General features: G+C 45.3%; 1 long non-coding RNA gene across 1 annotated transcript; it reads right to left on the bottom strand.

The window, feature by feature from the left end:
• Positions 1-1,424: 1,424 nt before the first annotated feature.
• On the bottom strand, positions 1,425-3,532 carry LOC129524885 (uncharacterized). The gene is made up of 2 exons (XR_008668835.2): positions 3,456-3,532; positions 1,425-2,174 (listed from the first exon to the last, which is right to left on the bottom strand). It is a non-coding gene; the product is annotated as an uncharacterized lncRNA (long non-coding RNA).
• Positions 3,533-18,362: the final 14,830 nt, after the last annotated feature.

Raw genomic sequence — 18,362 nt, forward strand, 5'->3', positions numbered from 1 at the left:
AAACCATAAAAACCCTAGAAGAAAACCTAGGCAATACCATTCAGGACATAGGCATGGGCAAGGACTTCATGACTAAAACACCAAAAGCAATGGCAATAAAAGCCAAAATAGGCAAATGGGATCTAGTTAAACTAAAGAGCTTCTGCACAGCAAAAGAAACCACCATCAGAGTGAACAGGCAACCTACAGAATGGGAGAAAATTTTTTCATTCTACCCATCTGACAAAGGGCTAATATCCAGAATCTACAAAGAACTTAAATAAATTTACAAGAAAAAATCAAACGACCCCATGAAAAAGTGGGCAAAGGATATGAACAGACACGTTTCAAAAGAAGACATTTATGCAGCCAACAGACACATGAAAAAATGCTCATCATCACAGGTCATCAGAGAAATGCAAATCAAAACCACAATAAGATACCATCTCACACCAGTTAGAATGGCGATCATTAAAAAGTCAGGAAACAACAGGTGCTGAAGAGGATGTGGAGAAATAGGAACACTTTTACACTGTTGGTGGGAGTGTAAACTAGTTCAACCATTGTGGAAGACAGTGTGGCGATTCCTCAAGGACCTAGAACTAGAAATATCATTTGACCCAGCAATCCCATTCCTGGGTATATACCCAAAGGATTATAAATCATGCTGCTATAAAGACACATGCACATGTATGTTTATTGTGGCACTACTCACAATAGCAAAGACTTGGAACCAACCCAAATGTCCATCAGTGATAGATTGGGTTAAGAAAATGTGACACATATACACCAGGGGATACTACGCAGCCATAAAAAATGATGAGTTCATGTCCTTTGTAGCGACATGGATGAAGCTGGAAACCATCATTCTGAGCAAATTATTGCAAGGACAGAAAACAAAACACTGCATGTTCTCACTCATAGGTGTGAATTGAACAATGAGAACACTTGGACACAGGGCGGGGAACATCACACACAGGGGTCTGTCATGGGGTGGGGTATGGGGGAGGGATAGCTTAGGAGAAATACCTAATGAAAATGACAAGTTAATGGGTGCACCAGACCAACATGGCACATGTGTACATATGTAACAATCCTGCACACTGTGCACATGTGCCCTAGAACTTAAAGTATAATAAAAAATAAAAAAAATAGAAAGAATAACATCTGAAGTGGGAACTTTAAGTGCAAAATTGTTTTGTTACCAAAACATCAAAAAAAGTTTTGTAAATAGATAACGTTTTAATCTTTTTTTCAGTTCTGGTTCAAGAACTTAACAAAAATGACATACATAAAAAGGATATTAAGAAATATATTCAGTAAGATCATGGCAGTTTAGTAGATGCAGCAAACACACAGGCAGTTCTGTTGAACTCTGTGGCTTCAGAGCAAGCATAAATAAATGAACCAATTGATATTAATGAGGAAAACACAAACCCACAATGTGTAACTTAAAAAACAATTCTATATTTAATCATTCAGGTTAACACAGCCATACAAACTGGTATTTAAGAAATCTCCCCAGTTAGCCTATTTTTCATTTTTCCATGTATTTCCAGGAGAGATCACCACAAGTAAGTCAGAGTGCATCCATTAAAGTCAAAATGATTGGTGCCTTCAAGAGGAAGATCCCTGAATCATGCAAGGAGCTTCATTCAGAAAGAAGACCTTCATCTCTACCTTCAGAATGTTCTTCACTGCACTGGAATGAGGATGGTGATGATAACGATGGTCAGGGCTCAAGCTCAGGCCCTTCCCTGCTGTGTGCCATAAATCAGTGCCCAAAGGGACAGGAAGCAGAGGAGCCCATGAGGGTGGCCGTCTCCAGAACAGATGCTCCCCATTCAGCCACACTTGGCCTGGATGTGCATACCAGGTGTGAGGCTATTGATTCAAATCTGGGTTAAGGAACCCGGCTTCTCCAGGGCTCCATGTGAGGACTAGCAGGGTGCTGCCATCAGGTCAGGAAGTGGCTTGGAATGGGGGCCATTCCCACTGCATATCTAACACTATGGATCCACTCCAATGCCCAGGAAGCTGGGGTGAAGAGGACAGGCTTTGGCGTGAAACACCCTGAGGCTCAAGTCCAGGATGTGGGCTCTGAGGCGAGTTAGTTTAGCTCCGAGCCTCATTGTTTCTCTCTGAAAGTGGAGTTAGCAGTGTCTTCGTCTGAGACTTCCTGTGAGAATTCAGTACTGCATGAAAAGTGGCCCAAAGCACATAATTAATTATTGCTCATTATTTGTACTACCTGTAAGCTACTTCATTACGTTGATGACCTTTCTGTAATGAACAGCATATTATATTAAAATATAAGCTTATTTATTCATGTAGCAGATATTCATTAGGCAACTATTATGTGCCAAACTCTAGACTAGTTCTGGGTTATAGAAAAATGGATAAGACTAGGTCCTATCTTCAAAGAGCTAGCAAGATAGGAGAGAAAATAGATTCATGCAATTGCCTAAAATAATAATGAGAATAACAGCAGTAATAACTTGAGACCCCCAGTATGTGCCAGTTCCATTGGTGTGTGGGTTATGGATTGCCAGGGTCATCCCACAGAGTACAATTTATGGAATCATATTTAAACCTCATGACAATTGCCAAGTGTCTTAGCAACTCAGGCTGCCATAACAAAATACCACAGACTGGGTTGCTTCAACAAGTGTGATTTGTTTTCTCATGGTTCTGGAGACTGAAAGTCTAAAATCAAGGTTCCAGCAGGGCTGGTTCCCAGTAAGACTTCTCTCCTCAGCTTGTAGACAGCTGCCTATGTGCTATGTCTTCACATGGCAGAGTGAGCAAGCTCTCTGGTGTCTCTTCATATAAGGACACTAACCCCATCATGAGGATCCACCCTCAAGTCCTTCACCTAAATCTAATCACCTCCCCAAAGGCCTCATCTCCAAATACTATCACACTAGGGGTAAGAACTTCACATATGAATTGGGGTAACACAATTCTGTCCACAGCACAGAGGTAACCACTACTATTCTGACTTTCTACACAAAGACACTGGGATTCTGACAGGCCAAGTTGCCCAGGGCCTGTCAGGACTTTCCCAGAGTCACCAGCAAGTATGGGACAGAATTGGAACTCAAATTCAGGATTTGTTTCTACAGAGAAATGGCCAAGAAACCTTTAGAATCCCAAGAAAAAGCAATTAATTTTCAAGGAGGCAGAAGTACTGCGACATACTGAGGCAGAGCCTCTCATCCTGACCTTGAAAGATGCGAGAGGTTCCCCAGGCAGAGAGGAAGAAAAAGGAGGAACTGGAGCATCAACCAAGCAGCTTGCAGGAACCAGTACTGGGGGAAGCAATGAGGGCTGGGAGGGTGAGCACAGACAGAGAGATGGGGTCAGGGCAGGAAACGTGGGTAAAGGCCAGGGTCAGAACCTGGGCTGCAACCTTGGGCAGCTGGGAGTCAGCCAGAGATGCTAAGTGGGGCTGGGGTGATTAAATTCATACCCACCAAAGTCATTATTCCAGCAGAGGGAGAAGCAGGAGATGCTGGGAAAGAGGAGAGACCAGCCAGGAAGATGTAACAATAGCCCCATGGTAATAATGGGCCTCTGAGTTCTGAAACAGCCAACAGAGGAGAATGACAAGGAGGGGCAATGATGACCCAAGGAGATGGCGGATCCTCAGGAAACACAGGGTAGGCTCATGGTGATAAAGTGTGCCAGGTGATGTGGACCTTGGAGGAGAAACACACAGGGCAGAGGGTGCTGACTTAGGGGCTACAGGACAGTGCCATGGACTGTTTGTCCCCCCAGAATCCATATGTTGAAACCTAACTCCCAGTGTGATGGTATTTGCAGATGGGATCTTTGGGAAGTAATTAGGTTTAAATGAGATCATGACAGTGGCAACCCATGATGAGATGAGTGCCCTGAGAGATCCCAGAGAGCTCTCTCATGCTTTTCCTGCCATATGAGGCCACAGTGAGAAGGTGCTGTCTATGAATGCGGAAGCAGGCTCTCACCAGGCACTAAACTGCTGGTGCCTTGGTCTGGAACTTCTCAGCCCCCAGAACTGTGAGAAATAAATCCTGTTCATTAAAGATGCTTCATGACATCATTTAGGGGAAAGAGTCAATCCTGTTTCTTAAAGAGGACTAAACAGTGTCCACCCGTTACTTCAGAAAGCCATGGCACTAGCAGTGCTGTAGCAATGGGCTGGGGCGTCTCTCGCCTCAGAGGCAATCCAGATCCACTGGGGCTTTTTAAGGGAGAAAGTCCTGGCTCTGTGGGGCTCGCCTTGAGCTTAGTTCCTTAAAATTGCAAAGTCACCATGGAGTCAGATTAGAATGGAGCCCATGTCACATATTGAGGGAAATATTTTCATGCTTTTTCTCCATTATCTACTTATTAAAAGCAATCTACTAAACTTGCAGGTGACTTTGTCTTTAAGCACACCACTCCTGTGAAGGAGAGACATGGTCTCTTCATTTTATACCCTGTTGGCAGCCCTGATAGGAGAGTCAATGATTTTTCCTCACTTAACCAGAACCACAGAGGGTTTTCTGATGTGTCGTATCCACCCAGCTAGGGTTCTCCTATATTGTGCTTATGAAATGGATTTCTGGAATCTAATTTTAGAATCTTCCATTTACTCCTGCAAGCTTCACCTTGTTGATCTCAGCTCAATTTACTATTTTTTCACATTTATTTCCACTCATGATTTTGTTTTCTGTTTCATATGCGCTTTTATATTTGTTACTGGAATGTTAGGTAAGTATGTCTTCCATGGTGCCATTCAACCCATTGATTAAAATGTTGAAGAGAATAGGTTCAGTGACAGAGCTCTGTGGCCATCCACTAGAGATCACCCCAGCTTGAGAAACAGTCAATGTTTAACATTCTTAGACATAATTCTGTTCTAAACAACTAGAGCCAAACTAAAAATCTAGTAGACCAGGAATAATTTGAAAGAGCCTCAGAAGGCTGGGCCTGCAAGCTCCCACCTCCATCCCAGTGTTTCCATTCCTGGCACTGAAGCCCCTGGGATCTCATCCTTAGGTTTCAGATCCATCGCTCTAGGCCAGCCACTCACCCTGCTGATCCAGAGCTGGCTCCAAATCAGCGCAGCCCATGGGCCCAGAGCGCCAAAGTCCTGACCAGCCCCTGCCAGGCACAGCTTTCCAAAGCAGGCGTTTTTGTCACTGTTGTTGCTTTTAATCTTGCTGTAAAGAGGCACATAATTTCTTGCCAGTTCCTACTGGCAGCCTCTTAGGAAAATCACTGTGTGTGTGTGTGTGTGTGTGTGTGTGTCTAAAGTGTGTGAAGACAGAAGGCCTAAATTCCCCCACTACCCAGGGCTCCTCCCATCCTTCTTTTCATAGCTAATTTCGTTAAGTGTTTAAACAATGTAAATCCGGCAGCCCTCCTTCATTAAAGCTGTGAGATTGAGGGCAGCTGCCGCCTAGCTATGGGCCCTCCCAGCCAGCCTCGGAGCCGAAGCGTCCACCAGCTTTCCCGAAATAGCGAAGCTCTTCCTTCCCTGCCTCCCCTGGAATGACCCCGGGGGACGGATACTCCATTTCCTACGCCCAGATTGCTTTATGTATGACCATCCAATGAGTCCATATTTGGAGAAAAAAATATCACCACCATGTGGAATGAAATCATGCAGCTGTAAATAACTGATGTAAGTGTTTAAATTAAAAGGAGCTCACGATAAGATTGTGTATGTATGGAACTAGGTATAGACGGGGAGTATGTGAACTGGACTCCATTCTGTGACAAGCAGGGTGACCCAGGACAGGACAAGTGGGGCTCTGACAACTTCAGGGGCCTTATGGCTGAGGAGCTGTTCAACACCATTCTTCGTCAGATTCTGCAAACCTGGATGAGGATAGCCAAGGAGTTCAGCTCCTTAAAAATACAAAGTCACCGCCGAATCACATTAGAATGGAGCCCACGCCACATATTGAGGGAAACATTTTCATGCTTTTTCTCCATTATCTACTTATTAAAAATAATTTATTAACCTTGCAGGTGACTTTGTCTTTAAGCACACCACTCCTGTCAAGGAGAGCCTTGTGGTCTCATTTTAGACCCTGTTGGCAGCCCTGGTAAAAGAGTCAATAATTTTTCCTCATAGGTACACATAAATGCATTCTAGAGAAGTCTTGTGAAAACCTAATCGAATTTGCAACACATCAGCATGTTTAGTATTTAAGATACTTTGTACAGTGAAGAATCACCGTATAAACCAATAATAATCCTGTGATCCTGCAATATTGCTTAAAATGAAACCTGCCTACCTGGGTTTCAAAGCTTATATTTCCAGAACAGTTTAGACTTCACAATGAAGATCACTTCTTCTAAAACATGACCCTTCCAGGGCAAGCCATTCTCACTCCACCATGAAGCACTTATGCCTGAAATCCAAATGGAGAGTAAGAGTCAGTGAAAGTCACTCTCCTTCTGTTGGAAATGGAAATTACTCCAGAGACACTAGATTTTGGTTCCACCATTGGCTGAGGCTCAACAATTGCCAGCTGGATGATGAACCAATGCTTGGGAGTCAGGAGATGGTATATTCACAACTGACCAAAGCCTGGCTTCTTTTCTTTTCTCTTGAATGCATGTCAGTGGCCTCCCTGGGCTCGCCGTCTATGCCACCCTGCAGGGGCACATGTGCGTTGCAGGCTCTCAGTCAATATTTTATGATAACAATAGCCATCATTGTGAGGATCCCCCAACAGCACTGGGTGTTTTATGACACAACCAAAAACTAGGCACTAGTGCAAATTTTAACTGGTAATTGGGAAATGTGTTAAGATGTTTTTATGATCAATTTGTAGATCAATGTTCTAAGTATATTTGGAAAAATACATTATCCATTTGTGCAATACAAATACGTGACATGGTTTGAATCCTCTACTCCCTTATTGGTTGTTGTCCACATGATTTCTTGCAACACAAGTTTGTTAACATTACTACAACAACGATGCTTCCCTTATTTTCTTTTTTATTGCTAAAACTTTTGTTAATTACATTTGATGCTTTTTTTAAATCACCATAGAAGTGTGCAAAATTGTCATTCTTTCATTGTGGATTTTTTCTTTTACCTGTTTTGGCCTTGAGTTCCACCTTGTCTCCTGTTCATATTCACACTCCTGTCTCTTTTTGTTTGGATTCATTCACTGTATCATTGCCCATTGCCTTATTTTTAATATTTTTGGATTAACTGGGTACACTAACGCAGTATTTAGATTTTACCCTTAACCAAATGTGAGTCTGTGATTCAAAATAAGAGTTCATCCTGATCTTTTTATTAACATGATTTATATGCTTAATTTTATTTCTGCTATTTTGTTTTACAGTCATTTTTAATACACCTTTTATATTGAGGTTACTTTTTTAACCTGACTTTTCCCTTGTGATTTGGAACTCACATCTACTATTTTCATTCTGTTAGTAGTGACATTTAATAAGTATGCACTGGAATCTACTTTCTCTAATTTTCATTATCAAAAATAGGCCTGGCATAGTGGCTCACACCTGCAGTCCCAGTGCTTTGGGAGGCTGAGGCAGGAGGATCACTTGAGCCCAGGAGTTCAAAGTTACAGTAAGCTGTGATTGCACCACTGCACTTCAGTTTGGGCAACAGAGCAAGACCCCTCTTCAGGAAAAAAAAAAAAGACAATATAAATTGATCCTTCTCTGTGTGATGTGAGGAATATACTCCACTTTTACATCTTGTCTTCTGGCCATTCAATTCCCAATTTTTAGTGATACAGTAGGTTATTTGAACTAGATAACTATTACTTAATTAACATTTTTAACCATGTGTCCTCTTTTGGAAATTATTTTTGGCATTCTTGTTGTGTTTTAATGTCCTGTTGAGAATTACATTAATTTTGTTCTATAGTTTATGTTTGTTTTGGGGGAAAAGGTTATTTGTTTATTTTTATTAATATTTTATATCATGAATTCTCCATTTTTGGATTTGATATTTTGATTCCTCACTCAGTTGGCTTAAAAATGACTCACTAAGATGTTTCTTGTTTGCATTTTTTTGTGGCTGTTGTCTGTCCAGACCCTCACATGGGGTCTGAACTTCTCAAGTTCACAAGAGGACGCAGCTCTTCTGCACTGGGATCTCAATGTCTGCATGGCAGCTAGGGGAGCCAAAATGGGAGAATGCAGGACAGACACTTCAATTTAAATTTCAGATAAACATGAAATAACACTTCTGGTATAAGAATGCCCCCAATATTGCCTGGGCATCCTGCATTTTATCTGGAAACCCCATGTGGGTCACCATACTTTTCTTGGTCACATTTCTGCAACTGATGATCATTGTCTTCGTGTTACAAAGAAACAGGAACCAAGTTTTATCGCCTTGACCCTCACTGAATTTGTGGGGGCTTTTTCTTGAAATTAAAATAAACTATCAGGGTAAGTCTAGGCAAAAAAAAAAGCCCTTCATTATTTTGTCTAGATTTCTGAAAAGTCTTTCTTTAACTTGGGAAAATTTCCACCAAATAGTTCTTTAATGATAGCTCCACTTTTGGAGGTTCTTTCTCTGGAATACCTAATATTTATAAATTAAATATATCTCAGCCCATGCTTTTCCTATATTTTCTCTAATTAACGTTCTCTTATCCTCTTCTTCTGACTTCTGTGATGTCAAATTTGACTTCTCTCTTATAAAACCTTTTTTACTGAAAGGTCCATTTTGCTCTCCCCTTCCCCGTTTCCATTTCTGAAATGAACATTTTTTAAATCATCTCACAGCCTTCCCTACCCTGTTTGTTTTTTTTCTTTATGGTTCTCTACTCGAATTTCATAGAAGAAATGCTCATTTGAAGTTTATTGGAAACACAGATCAGAAGTGTTCTCAAAATTTTCCCATCTCTTTCAGAAACTATATTTTATAGGAAAATATTTCCCCTGATTCCTCAGAGTGCTTCCTCCTTTTGAACTGTGCTATCTTCTCATTCTCCTGGTGATTTTCATCTGTGTGCTCGATATTACAGAGGGAGTGCAATGTTTGTCCAGAACCATTAGTGGGGATCCCGGTCTGAGTTATTCCGACCCAAGGGAAGGGGCAGGGAAGAAGACTGAGTTCTCAGTTCTCTATGCTGATTCAGCAGCCCCGGGAGTCAGGAAGCAAGCTGTTCTGAGATGGCCTGAGTGCAGCGTCTCTGCCCTTGGTTCTTTTCTCAGTTTGGAAGCCACTGGGAGTTTCCTGGAAGTGCCCTTGTTCTCTGCTGAGCGCCAGCGAGGGTCACCCCTGTTCTTGGCCTGTTCATGGCTCACAGCCCATGACAAGTGTCAGCTGGGGCTAGTGCCTCCCTGGCTTTGTGAAAGGCAGAATCTCTACCTACAAATCCTACAGCCTCCCTCTTCCCCTCTGGGCCTCTCTTCCGGACAGCGCACATGCCAGGAAAAGCTACAGGGCATTGGAGAGAGTCTTCTAGACCTTCCCCGTGATCCTTCCCAACTACATTGTTCCTTCTTTACATGTAAGGAACTAAGCTAAGGGAACTCTCCACATTTCCATCATGCGGCTGTCACCCTACCCTTCCCTCAGCCGATTCACATTTCCCCATTCATACAGTAACAAAGCATGTCAGCATGTAGTTTGCTTAGGATAATTTCTCAGATTTCACAGTATGAATATTTCACTGAATTTTCTCCCTTGAACAGTGTCCATTTTTCCTTTTTCTGGAACAAATGATATGTAAAAAAGCTGTATGAACCCCATTTTCATTTGGAAGCTGTTCCATGAAATATATTGTCTAATTTAACAATGGGTCCCATTGTCAAATTTATTCTCAATACCAAGGCCAGCCATAGATTATCAAAACTTGCAGGCTGGTCAGCGTTCTGTGGGCTTCTGGTGAGATGTTTTACAGATAACATTCTGTATAGGAAGCAATCATGGCTTCATTCTATGATAGGCAAGGTGCCAGGAAATGCTAAATCAAGTGGCAATCGAGTCCCTAAAGAAAGTCATTTCTGATTTATGGTGATAGCTCCAACAATTCTGCTGAACTTTTTACACACTGAAATGACTACTTAGTTATGTTTTCCATTAGAGCAGAGAACAGCTGGCCTGCCAGAGACCCAGCACAGCAGCTGGAATGCAGAAACTCTCATACCATTAACCCCAAAGCCTGAGAAAAAGATTTCTTATTTCTGAAATGTAAGCGCTTGTTTTCCCCCTGCACATCTGACACCCTGAGTCTGTGGTGGCGTTCAGAAAGTGGGAAGCAGCCTGAACTGGGCTGGAGGCGAGGGCAGGAAAAGAGGAGTCAGGCGCTGGCGCAATGGGGACTGAGCACTAGCAGGAGCTCCCCAAGGGCCGGGGGTGGTCTGCGTTATTTTTTAATTTATCACAGTTTCAACAGACTTACCTCGAGCAGTCTTATCTTCCAGCTGCTGGAGCTGCCTGAAACCCTCTAGAGTGTGTGTGTGTGTGTGTGTGTGTGTGTGTGTGTGTGTCCACGTGCATGTGTGTGTTTTCTTCTGTTTGTATATTTTGCTCCTGGAGCTTTAAGAAGAGCCTAGATTAGTATTGTCCAATAGAGTGTGATACAAAGCACATACATAGTTTCAAATGTTCTAGGAGCCACACTAAAAAAAAAAAAAGAGTAAAGAGAAACTAGTAAAATCATTTAATATAATTTATTTAACTTAATACATCCAAAATATTATCAGTTCAGCATGTAACCGTCACATAACTTATTAATGGGATCGGTTGCTTTCTTCTCTTCAGGCCAGGTCTTTGAGCTTGTGTGTGTCTGCCGTGCATTTCACACTCACAGCCCACCTCCTGTGGATTGGCCACACGCCTGGGTCTCAGTAGCTCGTGTGCCGGCAGCTGGGATGGGGGCAGGCTGGGCAGTGAAGAAGAACAGCCTCCCCCTGTTCTAACTCATTCAGCTCTGCTCGGGTCTTCGTATTTCCCTGGCCCTGAAGCTCCCCCTCTCGGAGGCGCCCCTCTACCAGCCCCTTGAAGAATCGTGTGTGAACCATCACTCCTAGCCCTGTGCTACCAGCCCACCTCACTCACAGGTCATGCAGAACTTTGTAACTAAAATCCCAGGACCTGGAAAATACATGTCTGGGAGCTCCCAGACATAACAGAATCACTTCTGGACTCCCAGGAGAAGGCCATATCTTTCCCTTGGTCTTCCCTGCCCACTTCCAATCGTTGTCTCACCCTGTTTCTCCACAAACTCTCTCCTCTTTTCCTCTCTGCTCTCCCTTTCCAGATTGAGCAGGATGGTGGTGGGGCTGCTGGGGGGGCATTTCTGGGTCCTGTCCTGGGGAAACAGCTTGCAGAGGGGAGGCAGGGAAGGGCAAGGCATGCTCTCACTTCACTGTCAGTCCTGCAGCTAAGAGTCTGAGGCTGGACCACCGCCTCTGCATGGGACAAAAAAAGCGGGCTGGCGGCACTCCCGCGACAGTTCCCAGACACCCACAACCCAGGCAGGTGGCGCACCTGAGTAAAGGTGTCTGGGTATCAGATGGGACTGGTGGGCCTGGAAAACACAGGCCCCACCCAGGACATTTAAATTCAGCTTTTAACCCTGTGCAAGCCAAGCAAAACCAGTGGGAGCCAAAGAGTCATCAGCTTGTGGTTCCCAAGAGAGGGACGGGTCATGGGGACTCTGTTCACAGCTGGTAGGTATGGAGGGACAGCTACCTTGCCTCCTGCCCCACCCTTTTAGGGATCTGCTGTCTATAAACTGCCGGATGTCAGGTACCTGGTTCATCATCTTCATTTTCATGCATGTCAACAGCCACATCACTGATCTTCCAACAAACCTTCCAGCCTTACCGACCCTCAGTCCTCGCCTCTAATGGCCCTAAATTCCATCTAGAATCGGACCCTCAAGTGAAGTGAAATGCAGCCTGTAACTCAGAGAGTGGCAGGTTGTCTCCTCTGAACCGGTGTCAGGTGCTACTTTCTCCGCAACCCTAGGCTGTAGGCACTCAGCAGCCCCAGAATCTGCAGGCTTAGCCCTGCCATCCAGAGAGCAGTCCCTGCTGCTGCTCAGGGGGGGCCATGCAGCCCAAGACGAGCCTAGACTCCCTCACAGTATCTGCACTGTCAGGGTCCCCTAAGCTCTGCCAGGTCTCCCTAGTCGGAATGCAACATGTCTGTCTCCATGTTTCGAATTGCATCCAGTCCACCCGCAGGGCCTGGAGCCCTGCCCAGAGGTCCAGGTGGAAGGCATGATGCCCTGTGCAGTCCTGCCCAGACCCCTTCTCAGGAGGTGAGACTCTGCCCTACACATCCAGCAAGGTGCTAAACAGATCAGGTGGAATGAGAATGTCATTGCCTCGTAGTCCACCTGCAGGTACTGGAAACTGCTACCATTGCCCAGACTAGCAGAATAGATTTCACCTTCGAAAGCGACCCTAGCCTGGATCCTGCTGCTTCTGCCACATCTATTTCCAGCTTCCTCTTCCTCCTGGCCTCCTTCTGAAGTCCCAATATGATGTCCTGCCAAGTCACACAGGTAATGGCCATGCCGGCTTCTTAAGCCATCCATTTTGTTTCATGTCTTTTCCTTCTTGGGATGCAATGAGCTCAAGTGAAGAGAGTAAGTGCTTTTGAGTCTGAGGAATTTCATCTTGAATCTGGCTCCAAGATTTAATCATTCTGTAATTCTTGGGCAAATTGCTTACCATCTTTGAACCTCAATGTTTTTTCATCATTAACAGGTAATCAATCCTACTTCATAAGGTTATCAGGATGATCAAAACAGATCATGTAGGTAAGACGCTTAGCACATAGCAGACACGGCTACCTGCTGGCTACTGTTTTGAGTGGACCTGCACTTTGCCCATGTTGTAATTGCCAGCCTCTTAGCTCTTCCCTGTTCCCAGTTGCCATTAGGAGACTTTGACCCCCTTTGATCCTGTTCACAGCCTAAATGCCACAAGCTGCTATTTTCCAATGGGCTTGTGTAGACTGTCCGGCAACAGTCCTGCCCATCCCCAGCTGCCTTGTCACAGCCTCTGCCTGTGGCTGGGACTCATCTGAATCTTTCGCACATCCCTCACTACCTCCTGCGAAGAAGCCACATCTCATGTTCTGGACGTCTGGATTTGGGGGTCATGAGGCTCAATCATCAGGAGGGCCAGAAGGCTATAAGGGAAGAATCCAGTTTCCGAGGGTCTCCAACATGGCATAAGCCACTGTGGAGGAAAAGATGGTTTCTCCAAATAAAGGCTGGGTGGATGCTGTAAGAGCTCACTGTCAGGACGGTCTTTCCAGCGGTGCCTCTTAATGGGTGCATCATTTATTGAAACCCTACCTGAGCTGTCTGCTTTTGCAGCTGTTGGATATTGTTCTCTCACTCAGTGGTCATTCAAGAGCTGAGACCTTTTAGGTAATTGATGAACATCGCAGAATGGCTGACACTCAACTAGCTCTTAAAACTAACCCCTGTATCACCATCGCAATACACAAAAGTTTATTTCTCACACAATATTCAATTTGAGTCAGGCAGCCTCCTTCACCTTGCTCTATGTGACCCAGGTCCATGGCCTCCCAGGTCAAAGCAGCAAAGACAAAGGAAGCTTGTGGGCTCCCACCTGCTCAACCTGGAGGTGACCCTTCTCACAGCCGCCCACAGGCCACTGGGCGGAACATCTGACCTGACTGTGAGGGAGGCTGGAAAATGGGGGGAGCACAGGGAAGGTGGATGAGCCAAGCGCTCTGCTCTGACATTCACGTGGGAGGGGGTGTGGATGTTTATGGGCTGTGGGTGCATGCGTTGTATGTGTGTGCTGTGCTTTTCACACTCCTAAAGTGCCAACGGCTGCTCCTCTACCATTTCTCTGTTTTTTGTTTTTTGTTTTTTGTTTTAAATCATTGTGATGGTCCAAATCCCCACATGTCTTGCACAAAGCAGGTGCTTTATAATGTCATTTGAGTCAGCTCACTCAGCCTCTGATGAAAGTCTCTCATAAGAGGAAAAATAGAAATAGGTGTCATTTATCAACTCTCCTCAGTTTTAGGCTCAATGCAAATAAGCACATCACGTGTATTGTTTCATTTCTCTCTTACAGTTACTCTTTGAAATAGGTGCTTTTTTTTAATCCTTATTTTACAGGTGAAGATGTAGGTTTGGAAAGGGGATATAACTTTCCATGGTCAAAAGCAAATAAACTGGACATCTCAGCTAGCCCATCTGCTTGGAGCCCTCTGCCTTAAAGCCACATCACTCTCTGAGATGAAACACCAGCCAGACAGGGTGAAGACAGGAGCGAGCTCCAGGTTTACAAGTGATAGGATTCCTGTGGATTTCTAGTTCAGACTGAAAATCCATGAAATTTAGAATAATATGGGGATAGTTTACAGACATGTGAAGTTCTCCTTTTACTGTGTATGTTTTACTTACAATGCAATACCTAATACTTCCACTGCGACATCAGCAAACATCCTTAGCCCTGTTTGCCACTGCACCACAGAGCTTTTCATGCAAACTAACATTACAGTATGATACAAAGAAAACTGTTTCTTCTTAAGATATTTACAATGTGATCAGGTTTATTTAAATAAAGTCCATTTTATACCAGCTTTAGAATTGTCATTAATTTTAAAAGGCAGTAATATGCCATCAAATTCATTCCTAATCTTTTACAAGTGTTATTTTTCCTTGCTATTTTCATTTTATCATTATTCTCTCCAAAAGTCTGCAAATTGATTTTGGGGAAAATAGGTAGATATACCACACTAAAGTTGCAGACACTTAAACGCCCATGAAGACTTACTTTTTTTACTCAGGCCAGGCCTAATGTCAGCTGCACAAAACCATGAGGCTCAGCCCTGGAAAGAAGAATGTTTCCACTTTTGCTCTCAGTCCTTCTTCACTATTCAGCTTCTGCATGAATGTCCCTGTGTGCTTTCATAATCTCACATTATCCTAGTATTGTGCTTCTATATTTTTCTAATTTCTAATTTCTAAATTTTGTTTTTAATAAAACTTAAGGACTGCTGAGTTTTTATCCAGGACCAGGAAAAAATAAAAATCAGCACTCTGACAATAAAAGTTGCTTTGAGATTGCATCCCATAAGTCACGCTTGTTCGGTGTCCAGGGATACTGCTGTATTTCCAGTGATTTCTTTCAATCACTGCCAAGAGGAAGGCTTGGATTTCCAGCATACTTTTGCTCCCAGAAAGCCGGTGCACAGGGGAGCAGCTTGGCCCCCGACCATCTTCAACTATGGTGCAGCCCTGCAACAGAGCGGGGGAGGCCAGACAGAACTCACTCCTGAAGCCAAACCCCCCAAGGTTTGCTCCTGGAGCCTCTTCCTGTGTCATTGTCATTAACCTGTTGTGATGCTCCAGTTGTCATTCCCAGAAATCCAGGCACTTGGTCATCTGTGCCCAAGTCAAATTGCTTGCTCTGGGGCACACCTTCTACTCAAGGAAAAATGAGACCTCAGGAAAATCCAATCCATCCCAGACCAAGCTCCCAGCCCAAAATAGTGTGCTGCTGCTGAGTTTCTAGACGACATCTTACCTTCTCCTCAGAGGTCTGCTCCAAGGGCCTTGACCTGGCGGCCCGCTTCATGGAGTGAGCAGGCCACGCATGCAGTACATGGAGCTTAGGAAGTGCTTGGTCATCTTTCCATTCAGGGTGAGTTTGGTTACAGCTTGAGTAGGTATAGCTCCACCTAAGGGGACTACCAGTCAAATAATTAGGGCTTAGAAATGCTCCATTTCACCCTTCAATTGTCCATTCCAGGGCACCAGCTGAAATGTAGAGGAAGCTTCAGGACAGGCTCACCTGGATGGGAGCATGCCCCTGTTTGCCCTGTTCACTTCATTTTCAGGATTTTCCTGGCCCTGAGCTCTGTTAGTGGCAACCGTAACTCATGCCTTTCCCCTCCTTCAAGCCTCCAATCCCACCAAAAAAAAAAAAAAAAAAAAAAAGCAATGACACATCTAGAACAGGATAATAATATCAATCATTTAATATTTGAGCAATGCTTCACAGTTGACAAAGTGCTTCCTGTGTATTTCCTCTTTTGACCCACATAATAACACTAGGAGGATTGTAGGGAAGACATTAACAGTCCCATTCTTCAGATAGAAATAAATGCATTGTGCCTTGAGAACCCTAATGCTGGAAATCACAACTCAATTGACCTTTCCTCTAGAGGCACCCAGTGCAACCCAAGTCCTCTGACTTGGAAGCATGACATACTCTACTGGTATTCACAGCACATGAGGCCCAGAAGGTGGAAGCAGATCCCAAAGCAGTTTTGCCCATTGCAAAGTTCGTAGGTCCGGTGGTCTGGGTGATGCTGGGACGTTTCTTCTGGGGTGAAAGACATGCTGTTGCACCTTGTACTCCCTACCACTAAGACGGCATCTGGCTTTTGCCAGGCCTCGTGGATTTCCGATGCCATATAAACCACACCTGGAAGTACTGATCTGATCTATTTATCACATGACCTAGTCAGCTGCCAACTCTGCATGGGGCTCAGAGCCAGAAAAGGCTGTACGGCAGGCCCTGGCTGTATGCAGTTTGCCCCTAGGCCACACGGCATCCAATGGAGCATGCCTCTGCTCCAGTCTCTGGAAAGCCCCAGTAGCAGAGCTGCAGCATGGGTCCCTGGGATCTGGGCAGGGCTGCCTCTTCTGTGGCAGGAATTACTCATATTTGAAGAGCAACTCCAGGCACAATGCTAGGCTCCACAGGAGCTCCTAGGCAGGGCTGCATGCAGTCGGATGCCCCCTGTGCCATAAGCTTGGGTGGGCATGGCAGCAATCCTTTGTACACAGGAACTGGGATGCTCAAGATCCAGCCCGAGCAGACCCAGGGGAAGAGAAAATGATGTGCACAGATGGCCCAGGCTCCCGCGCCCCTGCCTGCTGCACTGATGCCTTGCTCTCAGCTGGCATTGGCCAACTCCAGGGTTTCCCTGCAATTAGCTGCCATGGGATGGAACTGGGCCTGGGCAATACAGGGCAGCCCTGTGCGTCAGCACCAACCAGCAAAAGTAGACTGCCCATGCCTGCTACTCACGAATCCCTGGAGGACGAAAGTGAAGGAAATTCCTCCCTGTTGGCAGAGCTGTGGCCACACTGGAAGTTGACCAATCTGTATGGAGAAGGCACCTGAGGTGTGTACCCACACAGACTCCTGGAGGAGCCAAGGGGCAGGGCTGGCCACCCCCATGACCCCTGGGGAATGTGCACTTCCTGCCACAGCAACCTTAGGTTTGGGCTGATCAGAGGCCCTGGGTTAGGGGTGGCAGAGGGGGTGGAGGTGGTGGTCAAGGGAAAAGCTTCTACTAAGTGAGCACAACAGGGCCTCTACTCAGCTTAAATTCGTGACTCTCACCCAGTCACCTTTGGGCCACAGATGCCAGTGAACCAACAGGCGAGAGGGAACTGGTGAAGGGCCTGGATCCCGATGGCTGTGAGGAGCTAGAGTTTCCACTTCCTAATGGATTCAAGGAGGAGTCTTATATGGAGTGCAGTGATTTCCTGGGGTACCCTTTGTGGCCTCCATATCCAGTGAGGATGGTGAACAGGCAACTGCAGCCCCTGCCCCCTGACAAGGGCAAGACAACCAAGGCCTTAGATATTCTGGGTAAGAAGGTCGAAGGTCAAAGTTCCCAAATCCAGAAGCTACCCAGATCAGCCCAAGCACTGGCTAGTGTGGGGGACTTTCAGACCCAGAGGTGGAGGAGAAGTCTGCAAACACTGGTTATTGCCACACAGTCAGCTGCACTAGTGGAGACGGGAGCTTGTTTCACCGATACTTTTAAGTTAAATGTTTGCAGAGGTTATAGCCAGCCACTGCCTTGAAACTGATGCTGTGGCAGATTGGACTTAACAGATAACGTGAGTGGGTGTGACTGCCCCTGGGTGGACTGCATGGAGCGTCTCTGGGGCACCCCATCAAATGCCCTCAGCTGCACCTGCCACTCATTCCAGCTATGCTCTGTAGGAACCAGCCCCTCCACGCAATACGACCTGGAGACAGCCACCCTCAATTCCATGCCGTGTGCCTCTGGTGTTCCGCCCCAGGGTTTCCCTGTGAACCTGCTTAGTGCCCATAGGTGCACAACACAGAGTTTAGGGGGATCACACCCTATGTGGGGCTCTTTGAGCAATGGGGGATGGGAGCCGGTGCATAAACATTTCCCTCTTTCTCTTCTATAGAGAAATCCCTGAGACCCCTGTCATGTAGCTCCTTCGCTGTCCCTGGGATCAAGCACACAGTTGCCTGCAGCAGTGACTGACACAATGACAGACTTTGCACAGCTCTTCTTCTTTCCCTATTTCACACCCCCGCCTTGCTCCTGTGCCCTGGACACTGTGCTCCAGGACAGCACTTTCACTCCTGCCTCCGTTTCCGGCCATGCTTTCTGGGGAAAC

Source organism: Gorilla gorilla, chromosome 8, assembly GCF_029281585.2.
Source record: "Gorilla gorilla gorilla isolate KB3781 chromosome 8, NHGRI_mGorGor1-v2.1_pri, whole genome shotgun sequence".
Lineage (NCBI taxonomy): Eukaryota > Metazoa > Chordata > Mammalia > Primates > Hominidae > Gorilla > Gorilla gorilla.